At 43.3% G+C, this 19483-nt stretch overlaps 1 protein-coding gene across 19 annotated transcripts in view; it reads left to right on the top strand.

The window, feature by feature from the left end:
* Nucleotides 1–19483, top strand: part of dock3 (dedicator of cytokinesis 3) — a 260930-nt gene that overhangs the window by 85652 nt on the left and 155795 nt on the right. The window contains exon 1 of one of the 19 annotated variants that reach the window (XM_034287391.1): nucleotides 18273–18288. The exons of the other annotated variants lie outside the window; for them this stretch is intronic. The gene's annotated coding sequence lies outside the window, so the exon portion shown is untranslated. Of the gene's footprint in view, nucleotides 1–18272; nucleotides 18289–19483 lie in introns of those variants that run through there. 19 annotated transcript variants of the gene reach the window in all.

Here is a 19483-nt window from a genome sequence, read left to right as displayed (position 1 = left end):
GACCAAACCCTACATCTGAAGCCCTAAGCCTAGCTCCCTACCTTTCTCAGTCCTGGAGTATAGCAGTGTATTGGTTGGCCACAGATTTTCTTTAGATGTAATTAACAACACTCCAATCCTCTTTGTTTCCAGCACTTCCTTCAGCACTCATTACTGTGAACTTTACACTCTGAACCCCTTCAACACACATCACTATGACCTTTACACTCTGAACCCCTTCAACACACATCACTATGACCTTTACACTCTGAACCCCTTCGACACACATCACTATGACCTTTACACTGTGAACCCTTCAACACACATCACTATGACCTTTATACCACGACAGCATTTAACTGCAGCAATTACCTTGAGTTTTTTGTCCTAGACTAGGTTTCATCTGTGTCTGCAAAATGAGCCCCTAATACCTTGGCTTTAGCTGAGGGTGTTACAATGTTTCACACTAAACACTTCCCTGACCATTCTGCTGGCCTTTCCTCTCAGCCCGCCCCCTCTAGTCTTAGTATTTTTCCTCATGGTCAGATCTGGATCAGTATCTTCCAGGAAGGACTGATGGTGTGACATTATACATGTGTTGGCTTAAACATAATGAGTCTGATGGTGTGACATACATGTGTTGGCTTAAACATAATGAGTCTGATGGTGTGACATACATGTGTTGGCTTAAACATAATGAGTCTGATGGTGTGACATTATACATGTGTTGGCTTAAACATAATGAGTCTGATGGTGTGACATACATGTGTTGGCTTAAACATAATGAGTCTGATGGTGTGACATACATGTGTTGGCTTAAACATAATGAGTCTGATGGTGTGACATACATGTGTTGGCTTAAACATAATGAGTCTGATGGTGTGACATACATGTGTTAGCTTAAACATAATGAGTCTGATGGTGTGACATACATGTGTTGGCTTAAACATAATGAGTCTGATGGTGTGACATACATGTGTTGGCTTAAACATAATGAGTCTGATGGTGTGACATACATGTGTTGGCTTAAACATAATGAGTCTGATGGTGTGACATACATGTGTTGGCTTAAACATAATGAGTCTGATGGTGTGACATACATGTGTTGGCTTAAACATAATGAGTCTGATGGTGTGACATTATACATGTGTTGGCTTAAACATAATGAGTCTGATGGTGTGACATACATGTGTTGGCTTAAACATAATGAGTCTGATGGTGTGACATACATGTGTTGGCTTAAACATAATGAGTCTCATGGTGTGATATACATGTGTTGGCTTAAACATAATGAGTCTGATGGTGTGACATTATACATGTGTTGGCTTAAACATAATGAGTCTGATGGTGTGACATTATACATGTGTTGGCTTAAACATAATGAGTCTGATGGTGTGACATACATGTGTTGGCTTAAACATAATGAGTCTGATGGTGTGACATTATACATGTGTTGGCTTAAACATAATGAGTCTGATGGTGTGACATACATGTGTTGGCTTAAACATAATGAGTCTGATGGTGTGACATACATGTGTTGGCTTAAACATAATGAGTCTGATGGTGTGACATACATGTGTTGGCTTAAACATAATGAGTCTGATGGTGTGACATTATACATGTGTTGGCTTTAACATAATGAGTCTGATGGTGTGACATTATACATGTGTTGGCTTAAACATAATGAGTCTGATGGTGTGACATTATACATGTGTTGGCTTTAACATAATGAGTCTGATGGTGTGACATTATACATGTGTTGGCTTAAACATAATGAGTCTGATGGTGTGACATACATGTGTTGGCTTAAACATAATGAGTCTGATGGTGTGACATTATACATGTGTTGGCTTTAACATAATGAGTCTGATGGTGTGACATTATACATGTGTTGGCTTAAACATAATGAGTCTGATGGTGTGACATTATACATGTGTTGGCTTAAACATAATGAGTCTGATGGTGTGACATTATACATGTGTTGGCTTTAACATAATGAGTCTGATGGTGTGACATTATACATGTGTTGGCTTAAACATAATGAGTCTGATGGTGTGACATACATGTGTTGGCTTAAACATAATGAGTCTGATGGTGTGACATTATACATGTGTTGGCTTTAACATAATGAGTCTGATGGTGTGACATTATACATGTGTTGGCTTAAACATAATGAGTCTGATGGTGTGACATTATACATGTGTTGGCTTAAACATAATGAGTCTGATGGTGTGACATTATACATGTGTTGGCTTTAACATAATGAGTCTGATGGTGTGACATTATACATGTGTTGGCTTAAACATAATGAGTCTGATGGTGTGACATACATGTGTTGGCTTAAACATAATGAGTCTGATGGTGTGACATTATACATGTGTTGGCTTAAACATAATGAGTCTGATGGTGTGACATTATACATGTGTTGGCTTAAACATAATGAGTCTGATGGTGTGACATTATACATGTGTTGGCTTAAACATAATGAGTCTGATGGTGTGACATACATGTGTTGGCTTAAACATAATGAGTCTGATGGTGTGACATTATACATGGCTCATTGGGCCTGTATTGATCAGGACAGAAGGCTGGGGGTACACACACACACACACACACACACACACACAGAGACACACACACACACACAGACAAACACACACACAAACACAGACACACACACAGACACAAACACACAGAAACACACACACACGGAAACACACACACACACACACACACAGAAACACACACACAGAACTACACACACGTCCTGCTCTCATTTCTCTCTCCAGGGAAATCTACACTAATGCTTAGTGTGAATAAAAAACAAACACACACAAGCACTGTTGATGGAATTTAATGTGTTTTCTATTGTTAAGGGTCAAGTGGGATTTACTCAGGAGTAAATGAGGACTTCTCAAATAAGAATAAGTGTCCCTCAGTCTCACGATGATCCCTCAGTCTTAGGGTGATCCCTCTATTTTAGGATGATTCCTCCATTTTAGGATGATATCTCAGTTTTAGGGACAATCACTCATTCTTAGGATGATTCCTCAGTTTTAGGATGATTTCTCAGTCTTAGTAGGATCCCTCAGTGTTAGGACAATTCTCCAGTCTTGGAATGATCTCTCAGTCTTAGGATGATCCTTCAGTCTTAGGATGATTCCTCTTTTTTAGGATGATCTCTCAGTCTCAGCGTGATCCCTCAGATTTTAGGATGATCCCTCAGTCTTAGGATGATTATTCAGTCCTAAGATGATTATTCAGTCTTAGGATGATCCCTCAGTCTTAGGATGATTATTCAGTCCTAAGATGATTATTCAGTCTTAGGATGATCCCTCAGTCTTAGGATGATTATTCAGTCCTAGGATGATTATTCAGTCTTAGGATGATCTCTCGGTCTTAGGATGATCCCTTGGTCATAGGATGATTCCTAAGTTTTAGGTTGATCTCTCAGTCTTATGATTATCCCTTGGTCATAGGATGATTCCTCAGTATACGGATGATCCCTTGGTCATAGGATGATTCCTCAGTCCTAGGATGATCCTTCAGTTTTAGGATGATCCTTGTGTCTTAGGAAGATTCCTCAGTCTTAGGATGATCTCTCAGTCTTAGGATGATCTTTCAGTTTTAGGATGATCTCTCAGTCCTAGGATGATCCCTCAGTTTTAGGATGATCCCTCTGTTTTAGGAAGATTCCTCAGTCTTAGGATGAGGTCTCAGTCTTAGGATAATCCCTCATTCTTAGGATGATTCCTCAGTTTTAGGATGATCTCTCAGTCTTAGGATGATCCCTCAGTCTTAAGATGATTCTTCAGTCTCTGGATGATCCCTCAGATTTTAGGATGATCCCTCAGTTTTAGGATGATCCCTCAGTCTTAAGATGATTCTTCAGTCTCAGGATGATCCCTCAGATTTTAGGATGATCCTTCAGTTTTAGGATGGTCCCTCAGTTTTAGGATGGTCCCTCAGTGTAGATGTTCTTTGGTTTGTAATAGCTTGGTTATATTTGACGTAATAGCTAAAACAGAAACAGGTCTGACCAATTCAGTTATATTTAATAAAATATTGATCCATATAAGGGCAATTCATATTCGAGTTCTAGTATGAAATACACAGGCATTATAAAAACATATTGTTGGCTTATGTAGTTACTCTTAAAAAGATATTTCAGATTTTTGCATGTGTGATTTAATTTTCCAAATACTTTATAGTTGAATTATAATCCAGACTGTTTTGGTCAGAGTTTCATTTCAGAGATTTATTTGGCTGCCTGGGATCGTGCTCAAGCCTTTTACTGCAGTGACTAGACATTAATCTGTATTTCAGTATGTGTAGCCATGCAGCCTGTATAGACAAGCAAGCGATTTATTTATATAGGACAATTCATACATAGAAGCAATTCAAAGTGTTTCACAATGAAAAAGAAAATAACACAAATATAAAAATACAATAGAATAAAAACTATTACTAGAATAAAAACATACATGAAATAGGCAATTCAATGTGCTTTACAAAGTATAGAAAAAATAGAAATAAAATAAAAACTAAATTGAATAAAAACGTATGCTAAACTGGTTGATTCAGTAGTAGATTTCGTGAGGAAGCTGTGTAACTATAAAAGCTGTAAGGCCTATAGTGTGGTTAAGTTTAAACACACTATTAGCTGGTCAGCAGACTGGCAGCTGAAATCATCTGGCATCGTCTTGATCTGCAACACAACCAGTAGGAATTTGGACTGGGACAGCAACAGGTCTTTCAAGCCTGGTACTCCTCAGGTGTGGGCCAAGACCTCATGTCCTCCTACGTTTAACCAGGGCAGGAGACAGGGAACATGTAGAAAATGCATTCTATAGATCTACAAGGATTTACAGTGGCTGACCCTACTCCCCTACTCCCCTACACCCCCACTCCCTTACTCCCCCACTCCCCCACTCCCCTACTCCCCTACACCCCCACTCCCCTACTCCCCTACTCCCCCACTCCCCTACTCCCATACTCCCCTACACCCCCACTCCCCTACTCCCCCACTCCCCTACTCCCCTACACCCCCACTCCCCTACTCCCCTACTCCCATACTCCCCTACTCCCCTACACCCCCACTCCCCTACTCCCTTACTCCCCCACTCCCCTACTCCCCTACTCCCCTACTCCCCTACTCCCCTACTCCCATACTCCCCTACTCCCCTACTCCCATACTCCCCAACTCCCCTACTCCCCTACTCCCTTACTCCCCCACTCCCCTACTCCCCCACTCCCCTACTCCCCCACTCCCCTACTCCCATACTCCCCTACTCCCCTACTCCCCTACTCCCCCACTCCCCTACTCCCATACTCCCCTACTCCCCTAATCCCCCAGCACAAAAATACAGTGAGGGAAAAATTTGATCCCCTGCTGATTTTGTATGTTTGCCCACTGACAAAGAAATTATCAGTCTATAATTTTAATGGTAGGTTTATTTGAACAGTGAGAGAGAATAAAAAATTATAAATTGCATGTCAAAATTGATTTCCATTTTGAGCGAAATAAGTATTCGACCCCTCTGCAAAACATGACTTAGTACTTGGTGGCAAAACACTTGGTTGGCAATCACAGAGGTCAGACGTTTCTTGTAGTTGGCCACCAGGTTTGCACATATCTCAGGAGGGATTTTGTCCCACTCCTCTTTGCAGATCTTCTCCAAGTCATTAAGGTTTTGAGGCTGACGTTTGGCAACTCAGACCTTCAGCTCCCTTCACAGATTTTCTATGGGATTAAGAGAGTTTGGAATCTGATTTATTGATTCTGTGGACAGGTGTCTATTATACAGGTTACAAACTGAGATTAGGAGTACTCCGTTTAAGAGTGTGCTCTCAATCTCAGCTCGTTACCTGTATAAAAGATACCTGGGAGCCAGAAATCTTTCTGATTGAGAGGGGATCAAATACTTATTTCACTAATTAAAATGCAAATCAATTTATAACAAAATGTACATGTTTTTCTGGACTTTTTTGTTGTTATTCTGTCTCTCACTGTTCAAATAAACCTACCATTAAAATGATAGACTGATAATTTTTTGTCATACAAAAGAAAAATACAATATCATAAAATATTTATTTCCCTTGCTGTATAGCAGCATAAAACCTGGTGGCTGAGACAGGGGGGTCCAGTGACACTGTGCCCCTATCTGGGGGAGGCAGGAAATCAATCCACCCACATTGCCAAGCATCAGCCAAAGGGACACCCACCAACCGCAACCACCCTGAAATGAGAGCAGAGTATTGCCAGCAGTTCAAACTAGTTGCACGATGGGCACAACAGAGATACAACAAGCCAAATGGCATTGGAGGGAGGGCATCCCAGTGTCAATGAGAGCCCACCTGGCAAGACAGCAAGGGTGGACAGTATCAAGCTTAGGGTCAGCCTCACACCCCAGGGCCAGACTGCACTTAATCATAGACCATGCTGAAGAGATGAGTCTTTAGTAGACACTTGAAAGTCTGCACATTGAACCTTAGTTGGCAGATCATTCCACAGTAGTGGAGCTCTATGAGACAAAAGCCCTGCCTCCGGCTGTTAGTTTAGAAATTCTAGGTACAATTGGAAGGCCTGCATCTTGCGATCTAAGGTTACGTGTAGGTATGTATGGCTGGATCATTTTCACAAGGTCAGTAGGAGCAAGTCCATGTATTGCTTTATAGATTAACAATAAAACCTTAAAATCAGCCCTAACCCTAACAGGCAGCCAGTATAAAGAGGCTAGTACTGGAGTTCCATCCATCCATCTTCTTCCGCTTATCCGGGGCCGGGTCGCGGGGGCAGCAGTCTAAGCAGGGATGCCCAGACTTCCCTCTCCCCAGACACTTCCTCTAGCTCTTCCGGGGGGACACCGAGGCGTTCCCAGGCCAGCCGGGAGACATAGTCCCTCCAGCGTGTCCTAGGTCTTCCCCGGGGTCTCCTCCCGGTGGGACGGGACCGGAACACCTTCCCAGGAAGGCGTTCCGGAGGCATCCGAAAAAGATGCCCAAGCCACCTCAGCTGACCCCTCTCGATGTGGAGGAGCAGTGGCTCTACTCTGAGCTCCTCCCGGGTGACCGAGCTTCTCACCCTATCTCTAAGGGATCGCCCAGCCACCCTGCGGAGAAAACTCATTTCGGCCGCCTGTATCCGGGATCTTGTCCTTTCGGTCATGACCCAAAGCTCATGACCATAGGTGAGAGTAGGAACGTAGATTGACTGGTAAATCGAGAGCTTCGCCTTGCGGCTCAGCTCTTTCTTCACCACGACAGACCGATACATCGACTGCATTACTGCAGAAGCTGCACCGATCCGTCTGTCAATCTCCCGTTCCATCCTTCCCTCACTCGTGAACAAGACCCCTAGATACTTAAACTCCTCCACTTGAGGCAGGCACTCTCCACCAACCTGAAGTGGGCAAGCCACCCTTTTCCGACTGAGGACCATGGCCTCGGATTTGGAGGTACTGATTTTCATCCCCACCGCTTCACACTCGGCTGCAAACCGTCCCAGTGCATGCTGAAGGTCCTGGTTAGAAGGGGCCAACACGACAACATCATCTGCAAAGAGCAGAGACAAAATCGTGTGGTCCCCAAACCTGACACCCTCCGGCCCCTGGCTGCGCCTAGAAATTCTGTCCATAAAAATTACAAACAGAACCGGTGACAAAGGGCAGCCCTGCCGGAGTCCAACATGCACTGGGAACAAGTCTGACTTACTGCCGGCAATGCGGACCAAGCTCCTGCTTCGGTTGTATAGGGACCTGACAGCCCTTAGCAAAGGACCCAGGACCCCATATTCCCCAAGCACCCTCCACAAGATGCCGCGAGGTACACAGTCGAATGCCTTCTCCAAATCCACAAAACACATGTGGATTGGTTGGGCAAACTCCCATGAACCCTCCAACACCCCGTAGAGGGTATAGAGCTGGTCCAGTGTTCCACGGCCCGGACGAAAACCACACTGTTCCTCCTGAATCTGAGGTTCTACTATCGGCCGTATTCTCCTCTCCAGAACCCTGGCATAGACTTTCCCGGGCAGGCTGAGAAGTGTGATCCCCCTACAGTTGGAACACACCCTCCGGTCCCCCTTCTTAAAAAGAGGGACCACCACCCCGGTCTGCCATCCCAGAGGCACTGTCCCCGACCGCCACGCGATGTTGCACAGGCGTGTCAACCAAGACAGCCCCACAACATCCAGAGACTTGAGGTACTCAGGGCGGATCTCATCCACCCCCGGTGCCTTGCCACCGAGGAGTTTCTTGACCACCTCAGTGACTTCAGCCCGGGTGATGGACGAGTCCACCTCTGAGCCCTCATCCTCTGCTTCCTCAATGGAAGAAGTGACAGCGGGATTGAGGAGATCCTCGAAGTACTCCTTCCACCGCCCAACGACATCCTCAGTTGAGGTCAACAGCTGCCCACCTCTACTGTAAACAGCGTTGGTAGGGCACTGTTTCCCTCTCCTGAGGCGCCGGATGGTTTGCCAGAATCTCTTCGAGGCCAGCCGATAGTCCTTCTCCATGGCCTCACCGAACTCCTCCCAGGCCCGAGTTTTTGCCTCCACAACCACCCGGGCTGCAGCCCGCTTGGCCTGTCGGTACCCGTCAGCTGCCTCAGGAGTCCCACAAGCCAACCAGGCCTGATAGGACTCCTTCTTCAGCTTGACGGCATCCCTTACTTCCGGTGTCCACCACCGGGTTCGGGGATTGCCGCCTCGACAGGCACCGGAGACCTTACGGCCACAGCTCCGAGCGGCCGCTTCGACAATGGCGGTGGAGAACATGGTCCACTCGGACTCAATATCTCCAACCTCCCTCGGGATCCAGTCGAAGCTCTGCCGGAGGTGGGAGTTAAAGATCTCTCTGACAGGAGACTCGGCCAGACGTTCCCAGCAGACCCTTACAGTACGCTTGGGCCTGCCGAGTCTGTCCAGCTTCCTCCCCCGCCATCGGATCCAACTCACCACCAGGTGGTGATCAGTTGACAGCTCCGCCCCTCTCTTCACCCGAGTGTCCAAGACATACGGCCGCAGGTCAGATGAGACGACAACAAAGTCAATCATCGACCTGCGGCCTAGGGTGTCCTGGTGCCACGTGCACTGATGGACACCCTTATGCTTGAACATGGTGTTCGTTATGGACAAACTGTGACTAGCACAGAAGTCCAATAACTGAACACCACTCGGGTTCAGATCAGGGGGGCCGTTCCTCCCAATCACGCCCCTCCAGGTGTCACTGTCGTTGCCCACGTGGGCGTTGAAGTCCCCCAGTAGAACAATAGAGTCCCCAGTCGGAGCACTTTCCAGCACCCCTCCCAGAGACTCCAAGAAGGTCGGGTACTCTGCACTGCCGTTCGGCCCGTAGGCACAAACAACAGTGAGAGACCTATCCCCGACCCGTAGGCGCAGGGAAACGACCCTCTCGTTCACCGGGGTAAACTCCAACACATGGCGGCAGAGCTGGGGAGCTATGAGCAAACCCACACCAGCCCGCCGCCTCTCACCATGGGCAACTCCAGAGTGGTGAAGAGTCCATCCTCTCTCAAGGAGTGTGGTTCCAGAGCCCAAGCCGTGCGTAGAGGTGATCCCGACTACCTCTAATCGGAACCTCTCAACCTCACGCACTAACTCAGGCTCCTTCCCCGCCAGCGAGGTGACATTCCACGTCCCTAGAGCCAGTTTCCGTGTCCAGAGATCGGGTTGTCTAGGCCCCTGCCTTCGACTGCCGCCCGATCCTCTTTGCACCGGCCCCTTATGGTCCCTCCTGTGGGTGGTGAGCCCACGGGAGGGCGGCCCCACATCACCCGTTCGGGCTGAGCCCGGCCGGGCCCCATGGGGGAAGGCCCGGCCACCAGGCGCTCGCATTCGAGCCCCAACCCCGGGCCTGGCTCCGGGGTGGGGCCCCGGCTGCGCCATACCGGGCGACGTCACGGTACTCAAAATTTTATTCTTCATTAAGGGGTTTTGAACCGCTCTTAGTCTGACCCGTCGCCTAAGACCTGTTTGCCTTGGGAGACCCTACCAGGGGCATATAGCCCCAGACAACATAGCTCCTAGGGTCACTCGGGTACTCAAACCCCTCCACCACGTTAAGGTGGCAGTTCTTGGAGGGGTAGTACTGGAGTTATGTATTAAAATTTTTGCTGGACCGCATAAGCGTAGCGGGCTAAGAAGAGCGAATGTCTCTTACTGAGTGAATGACTGACAACCTCATGTTAAATAGCATAGTGGTTAGAGAAGCAGACCTGCGAACTATATGTATCTCCGTATCTCCTCGCAGGCGAAGCGAAGCACACATTATGAATTATTACGTACAGACAAAAACTTTGCTGGCTAAAACCTCCAGTGACTACACTGAAATATTACGGTTTACGCTTATAAGTGTGACTGTTTCTGGTGTATTTTCGAAGTACGGATCCGTGAATGCGTTTTGGGTCAGGATAGACGAACACATTTGCTGGCTACAACATAGGCTACAGTAATCACGTTACAGTGAGCCTTAACTAAAAATGTATTCAGTATTGTGAACAACGACATTTATTAATTTTATTTCCACGATTCTCTTGTCTTTTCACTTGATGAAAAAGTTTGTTATTGTCACCTTTCTTGATAGTTATTGTATAATTTCATTCACGAATGAAAGAAAAAAATAAGTTCTTATGCCATGAAATGAAATAGTTTTGGCAGACTCGCTAACAACTGCTCAATTCCTATGACTATTCCAGTAAGTTATACTGGTAAAGCCTATTACTGGCTAATAAGCTGTTCAAATGGCCAGTGGCAAAACAGTTCAAAGACGCTATTTGTGGTTCAGGTAAACTTAGTAAGAAACGTTAGTCAGTTTAACTGTATCAGTATCATTCACGAATGCCCAATGAACTGTTAAAATGACCAGTGGCAAAAGAGGATTTGTTCATAGACACAAGAGGCTATACTGACACCCATTGAACGTAGGGCTTTGTGGTGTAGTGGTTGATGACACAGCCTTTCATTTGGGTGACCCGGGTTTGAATCTCAAGAGGGCAGTACTTTCTATTGCGGTTGAACTAGGCTTGCCTGGTTTCTTGTTTAGTTCTAGTTAGGATTCTAGCAGCCATGTTCAGCACTAATTGAAGTTTATTTATTGATTAATCAGGGTGACCGGAAAGAAGAGCATTGCAGTAATCTAATCTCAAAGTGACCAAAGCATGGATTTGTGTATCTGCATTCGGTTTTGATCAAAAGTTTCAGTTTCTTGCAATGTTCCGAAGATGAAAATAAGCAACTCTTGAGAAATATTTTATATGTTCATCAAAGGAGAGGTCAGGGTTGAGGTTAATTTCGAGGTTTCTTACATTTTTGGGGGGGATATGACCATACAACCGTCAAAGTTTACAGTGGGATTTGCCAACAGAACTAAAACAAGTATTTCTGTTATTCTTGAGTTAAAAAGCAAGACGTTCTTTGTCGTCCTTCCTAATATCTGAAACGCGTGCTTCTAAAGTAGATAATTTCAGGGCAGCTCCATGCTTCATCGAAATATACAACTCTGTGTCATCAGCATAACAGTGAAAATTGACATTGTGATTCCGGATTACATCACCCAGAAGCTGCATATATAGTGAGAACAATAATGGGCCCAAAACCAAGCCTTGAGGACCACAAAAACATACCTTTGATTTGTCAAAGGATATTCCATCCACACATGAATATGATTTAAACCAGGCTAGAACATGTCCACGTAGGCCAAAATGTCTCCTGCTCCACCAGACCAGAGGAGACAATACACTAGACCTTGTGTACACATTCCCCTCCCCCACCTGGGCCAGTAGGATCACCTTTCACTGATCCAACTCCCCATGTATTAACCCCTCATTAACTGTGTGAAACCATCAGAGAGGACACACCAGGGGGGCCAGGGGGGACAGACTCACTTCTAATACAGACATTGAAACCTATGGTTCTTCCATTCCATCTACATCAACAATGTACAGTGTGTGAGGGGAGCAACAATAGAGCATGAGATCTAACATGCTAAAAACTGAAATATGCTTTGAAGATAGAGGAACTTACAAAGCATGTAGAAGTCTGTAATTTTATCATAGGTACACTTCAATTTTCAGTGATGGAATCAAAAACTCTTGAAAATCACATTGTATAATTTTTAAGTAATTAATTTGCATTTTATTGCATGACATACGAATTTGATACATCAACTTAATATTTGGTACAGAAACCTTGCAGTTACAGAGATCATATGTTTCCTGTAGTTCTTGACCAGGTTTGCACACACTGCAGCAGGGGTTTTGGCCCACTCCTCCATACAGACCTTCTCCAGATCCTTCAGGTTTCGGGGCTGCCGCTGGGAAATATGGACTTTCAGCTCCCTCCAAAGATTTTCTATTGGGTTCAGGTCTGGAGACTGGCTAGGCCACTCCAGGACCTTGAGATGCTTCTTACGGAGCCACTCCTTAGTTGCCCTGGCTTGTGTTTCGGGTCGTTGTCATGCTGGAAGACCCAGCCACGACCCTTCTTCAATGCTCTTACTGAGGGAAGGAGGTTGTTGGCCAAGATCACGCAATACATGGCCCCATCCATCCTCCCCTCTATACGGTGCAGTCATCCTGTCCCCTTTGCAGAAAAGCATCCCCAAAGAATGATGTTTCCACCTCCATGCTTCACAGTTGGGATGGTGTTCTTGAGGTTGTACTCATCCTTCTTCTTCCTCCAAACACTGCGAGTGGAGTTTAGACCAAAAAGCTCTATTTTTGTTTCATCAGACCACATGACCTTCTCCCATTCCTCCTCAGATCATTGACCAGGTCCTGCCGTGTAGTTCTGGGCTGATACCTCACCTTCCTCATGATCATTGATGCCCCACGAAGTGAGATCTTGCATGGAGCCCCAGACCGAGGGAGATTGACCGTCATCTTGAACTTCTTCCATTTTCTAATAATTGCGCCAACAGTTGTTGCCTTCTCACCAAGCTGCTTGCCTATTGTCCTGTAGCCCATCCCAGCCTTGTGCAGGTCTACAATTTTATCCCTGATGTCCTTACACAGCTCTCTGGTCTTGGCCATTGTGGAGAGGTTGGAGTCTGTTTGATTGAGTGTGTGGACAGGTGTCTTTTATACAGATAAAGAGTTCAAACAGGTGCAGTTAATACAGGTAATGAGTGGAGAAAATTAGGGCTTCTTAAAGAAAAACTAACAGGTCTGTGAGAGCCAGATTTCTTACTGGTTGGTAGGTGATCAAATACTTATGTCATGCAATATAATGCAAATTAATTATTTAAAAATCATACAATGTGATTTTCTGGGTTTTTGTGTTAGATTCTGTCTCTCACAGTTGAAGTGTACCTATGATAAAAATCACAGACTTCTACATGCTTTGGAAGTAGGAAAACCTGCAAAATCGTCAGTGTATCAAATACTTGTTCTCCCACTGTAGCTCCCCTTTGATCAGCAGATCACTTACATAGCAATACATAATGCTTTCCTTTGATCAGCAGATCACTTACATAGCATTACGTCATGCTACCCTTTGATCAGCAGATCACTTACATAGCATTTCATAATGCTTTCCTTTGATCAGCAGATCACTTAAATAGCATTACATAATGCTACCCTTTGATCAGCAGCTCACTTACATAGCATTACATAATGCTTTCCTTTGATCAGCAGATCACTTACATAGCATTACGTCATGCTACCCTTTGATCAGCAGATCACTTACATAGCATTTCATAATGCTTTCCTTTGATCAGCAGATCACTTACATAGCATTACATAATGCTTTCCTTTGATCAGCAGATCACTTACATATCATTACATATAGCTACCCTTTGATCAGCAGCTCACTTACATAGCATTACATAATGCTTCCCTTTGCAAGTGAAATTAACAGGCTGTGCTGCAGGTGTCCATGACAGTAAATAGTTAGTCCCTCTGGTGGCATTCTCTTTGATATTTATTCCCCCACATTTCCATATAGATGTGTTTCAGGGGAATTACAGTGTGACTGTGGGTATGTGTGGGCTAATCTGTAATCTCTTTAATTACATTGATAAAACTATTTTCCATATTCACATGAGAGATGGTTAGACACTTTCAATTTTTCTGAAGTCTCACAGGACCATGTGCCAAGTCCATTAGGTTCAGGACTCACTCAGACTATTACATAATGTTTTTTCTTCTTTCAGCTGTCCCATGGTTTTTAATAATAACTATTTTACATTCATCATTGGTTTACAGTTCTTTCTTCCTAATTGGTCTTCTTGCAAATTAGATCAACTCTGGAAAAAATGATATATCTAAAGACTGAGTGGTTTCATACTTCTGAGTGGTAGTATATTTAGACTTCTGAGAGGTGGTATATTTATACTTGTGAGTGATGATATATTTACACTGAATGGTGGTATATTTAGACTGAGTGGTGGTATATTTAGACTGAGTTGTGGTATATTTAAACTTGTAAGTGGTGGTATATTTGGACTGAGTTGTGATATATTTAGACTTCTGAGTGGTGGTATATTCATTCTTCTGAGTGATGGTATATTTAATCTGAATGGTGGTATATTTAGACTGAGTGATGGTATATTTAGATTTCTGAGTGGTGGTATATTTAGACTGAGTGGTGATATATTTATACTTCTGAGTGGTGGTGTTTTCACCCTTCTGAGTGGTGGTATATTTAGACTTCTGAGTGGTGGGATATTTAGAATTCTGAGTAGTGGTATTTTCATACTTCTGACTAGTGGTGTATTTAGACTTCTGAGTGGTGGTGTTTTCACCTTTCTGAGTGGTGGTATATTCATACTTCTGAGTGGTGGTATATTTATACTTCGGAGTGGTGATATAGTCATACTTCTGAATGGTGATATATTCATACTTTTGAGTGGTGGTGTATTTAGACTGAGTGGTGGAATAATTTGAGTGGTGGTATATTTAGACCTCTGAGTGGTGGGATATTTTGACTGAGTGGTGGGATATATAGACAGAATGGTGGGATATTTAGACTTCTGAGTGGTGATATATTCATACTTCTGAGTGGTGGTATATGCATTCTTCTGAATGGTGGTATATTTAGACTGAGTGGTGGTATATTTAGACTGAGTTGTGGTATATTTAAACTTGTAAGTGGTGGTATATTTGGACTGAGTTGTGATATATTTAGACTTCTGAGTGGTGGTATATTCATTCTTCTGAGTGATGGTATATTTTATCTGAATGGTGGTATATTTAGACTGAGTGATGGTATATTTAGATTTCTGAGTGGTGGTATATTTAGACTGAGTGGTGATATATTTATACTTCTGAGTGGTGGTGTTTTCACCCTTCTGAGTGGTGGTATATTTAGACGTCTGAGTGGTGGGATATTTAGAATTCTGAGTAGTGGTATTTTCATACTTCTGACTAGTGGTGTATTTAGACTTCTGAGTGGTGGTGTTTTCACCTTTCTGAGTGGTGGTATGCTCACCTTTGAGTGGTGGTGTATTTAGACTGAGTGGTGGAATAATTTGAGTGGTGGTATATTTAGACCTCTGAGTGGTGGGATATTTTGACTGAGTGGTGGGATATTTAGACAGAATGGTGGGATATTTAGACTTCTGAGTGGTGATATATTCATACTTCTGAGTGGTGGTATATTCATTCTTCTGAGTGGTGGTATATTTAGACTTCCTGTATTTTGCTAGATATCTTATTTATATATCACCAGCCCCTCACCAGCATATTAGTATTTCATTAAAACTTTGATTAACTGTTGGTTTAGCATCCTCATCAGTTTTCATTCTGGCTGGGTGAATGACACGTGAGGCATGACTGTTAACGACCCTCGATCTCCATCTATTAAATATCTGTATGATTCTATCATAATCAGCGCCATCGTGCAGTGCACTCCCGGTTCTCGTCACTCCATGAACTCACCCCAGACTCATTCTTTGTCTTGGCTCCCATAATCATGCACTCCAGGTTCCAGTCTTCCAATCACCATGTGTTCACAAGTTTCTCCTCTGCTCCCATCACTTGTCGGTTATTGTTTCTACATGTCGCACGTCAGTGGTGAGTTCGTTTCGCTGTGTAACTTCAGCCCCTTGTTCATATTAAATATCTACATCTACTGCAATTCCGCCTGCGCCTGGTTCATCCTCTCCCCCACTGCAACCGTGACATTGCTTCTTTAACCAGTTGTCAGGGCAACACAGGTTATAATCACCATTCACTAAAACATTCTCTGATGCCACTAGTCACCCAACTACATAATGAGTTAAGTAGTGTGAGTCTAATGTTACTTAATACAAACATAGAAGTTAATCACAATTAGTAAAAAAGATTTACAGTCAATCATCAGCCTCAGTGATCACATATGTACATTTTATTCATCTGTGATCATCGACGTAGGAATTTCACGATGGCCATGACCGTTGTTGCCCTTCACTCTGGCCGTGAAGCCCCAAAAATCATTGAATGCTTTTTGCTCCTGCTACTGTAAAAATATCAAGGTCAGCAGTCGGGTTGTTTGTTTGTAAGATTGTTTGTAGTTCGCACCTGAGAAACACCACAAGAACGGACTACATGCAGGTTAACAAGCTAGCTACTTATCGATCGATAGATCGCTGACTTAGTGCTTTAGTGCTTAACTGAATCAACCTCTATGTTTTGGAAGGTGCGTTCATGAGCATCGGGGAGGTGGGAGAAAACACCTGAACGCTTTTTGAGAGCTCTGAGAAGTAACGTTGGGTTTAACATCACTAGACATGGCAGCGTTTGGGGCGAAACATTTAAACTACTCCGCACACGCAAGTTACTACATTTGTTTATTTAGGTCGTTTGTGCAGGTGACTGTGATGTTAAAGGATACTTGGTGGTTTACTTTTCTGTAGCTGTGGTAATGTTAGCCATCTTGCTAGTTAACCTTAATGTTACTTAACAGTGAATACCGTTGCCTGTTTCGGGTCGACATGTGAATGCTCTCAACTAAAACTCCTGATATTAAACGAATTCCAGAATCTATAAACTTTTTGAGGGAAGAGTAGATTTAATTTCAAGGATTAAAACATGATAATTGAACTTTTTATGTGGAGAAACCATACCAGTTATTATACAGTAAGTTATTATTTTAAATAATTATATTTAAAAAGTTGATATGTATGTTTTTTATGTAATGTATTTTTTTCTTCTTAGCGGCAGTTTATCAAAGTTTTTTTTTTGTCAGCTCCAAATCCTCCAAAATCCCCCAAATTCCTCCAAAGTCCTTTGTGGTCTGGCATGTGCCCACTGTAAACATTTTTGTGACCCCTAAAAAAATGTATGATGAAATTCCAAGCACAGTGATCATGTAAAAAAGGTAAATACACCCACAGGGAAGTGGTATTTTTTAACATATTTGTCATTTGCTCTTCAATAATATTGAGAGATATGTAACCTAGTTACTTTGCATTCATTTATTTATCAAAAATGAACATCCTTGCATAGGGAAGAATAAACAAGTACACCCCTAACTTCAATAGCTGGTGTTGCCACCTTTGGCTAAAATAACTTTGTTTCCAATTGTTGTGATGGTCCATCAACTTGAAGGAATGTTGGCCAACTCTTTACATTACTGCTTCAGCTTCTGACCGATTGCCTCAAATCTTCCTCAACATTTATCTTATCGTACAACAAATCAAAGCCGATATTTAATTTTAGCCAAACATGGTGTCCGGCATTGTGGCCAAACAACTCCACCTTTGACTTATCTGTTCAGGGTACATTCTTCCAATAGTTTTGCACTTTGACAGTGATTGTGACCTGTTTGTAGATTCCTTGATGTTACCCTGGGGTTCTTAGAGAATTCTATGAGCATCTTTTGGTCAGCTCTTGGGATGAATTTGTAGAATATCTCTGGTCTGGATATTTCTCTAGTTTTATGGACGATCTTTTGATCATCCACAAAATTTTCCCCATTGAAGGATGACCCTTGCAGACACATGGGCATCAGTACTGTTTATTTTAGGCCTTTTGATCTTGGCATGATGTGTTCACACACCCATATAATTAAGCCCAAACCAAATTTCTGATCTTTATGGAAGGCTTGTCCATCCCAAATTACTCTCTATTTTTGTTAATAATAATTTGCACCTGTTTTGGTTCACCTGATTCTAATTTAGCCATTTAATGTGCATGCAGGGGCTTTCTAAGTTTTACTGCATAACAGAATTGCATTTCTGTTTATTTTCATTGGATAAATGTTTTAAAAGTTAGTTTTTGTGGGATTTCTTGTATTGTATTCTACCAATCATGCAGCCAAGATAAGGAGTGGGCAGACTAGATGTCAGACACACAAACATCCACCAGGTCTGACACTATCACAGGATTTCATGACATCTACACAAAATCCATAAAAGCCATTGTTTTCGTGTGTAGGACACGATTTTCTTCCTATGACCAACCTTGAACCGTAGGCAACCATCTTTCGTGTACATGACACAAATATTCTGCAAGAGTCATAACGAAATAATTATTTGTTAGTTAATTCTTCTGTTGCCTCACACATAGTCAGTGCTGAGAGCATCGTTACGCAGCCTGAAATGTGTTCCCATCCCTTCCCAGATCAAATGTGTTCCAAATAAATATCTAGCAGTATTTGTTCAAACTGGCTACAGTGAATAGTTTTCCTTCCTGTCAAGACCATTATAATAGGGAATGTAGTTTCAGGCACGACTGCTACGTTAGGTCATCCGCTCCCTTGCAGCAATTTGCTAATGAGTCTGAATACATAAACATGCTGTTATATCACTGGGTTGGACACACACTCCCAGGATCATGGTTTCTCTATGAAATCTCCCAAAAGTCTGCAGAATCTTCTCCCATCTGAACATTTTGATTGAGGTGTTTCAGAAGTGTTTGGAAACGGCATAGAGGTCTGTCAGGTTATTGTTTCAGATGCGTCTGCAGACGGCATAGAGGTCTGTCAGGTTATTGTTTTAGAAGCGTTTGCAGACGGCATAGAAGTCAGTCAGGTTATTGTTTCAGAAGCGTTTGCAGACGGCATAGAGGTCTGTCAGGTTATTGTTTCAGAAGCGTTTGCAGACGGCATAGAGGTCTGTCAGGTTATCGTTTCAGAAGCGTTTGCAGACAGCATAGAGGTCTGTCAGGTTATTGTTTCAGAAGCGTTTGCAGACAGCATAGAGGTCTGTCAGGTTATTGTTTCAGAAGCGTTTGCAGACAGCATAGAGGTCTGTCAGGTTATCGTTTCAGAAGCGTTTGCAGACAGCATAGAGGTCTGTCAGGTTATTGTTTCAGAAGCGTTTGCAGACGGCATAGAGGTCTGTCAGGTTATCGTTTCAGAAGCGTTTGCAGACAGCATAGAGGTCTGTCAGGTTATTGTTTCAGAAGCGTTTGCAGACAGCATAGAGGTCTGTCAGGTTATCGTTTCAGAAGCGTTTGCAGACAGCATAGAGGTCTGTCAGGTTATTGTTTCAGAAGCGTTTGCAGACAGCATAGAGGTCTGTCAGGTTATTGTTACACATTCATTTGGTTATTTTCTCTC

The sequence above is a fragment of the Esox lucius genome, chromosome 17, assembly GCF_011004845.1.
Source record: "Esox lucius isolate fEsoLuc1 chromosome 17, fEsoLuc1.pri, whole genome shotgun sequence".
In the NCBI taxonomy this organism is placed as follows: domain Eukaryota; kingdom Metazoa; phylum Chordata; class Actinopteri; order Esociformes; family Esocidae; genus Esox; species Esox lucius.
The sequence above is the reverse complement of the archived record's forward strand: the minus strand, read 5'-3'. Positions and strand labels throughout refer to the sequence as shown.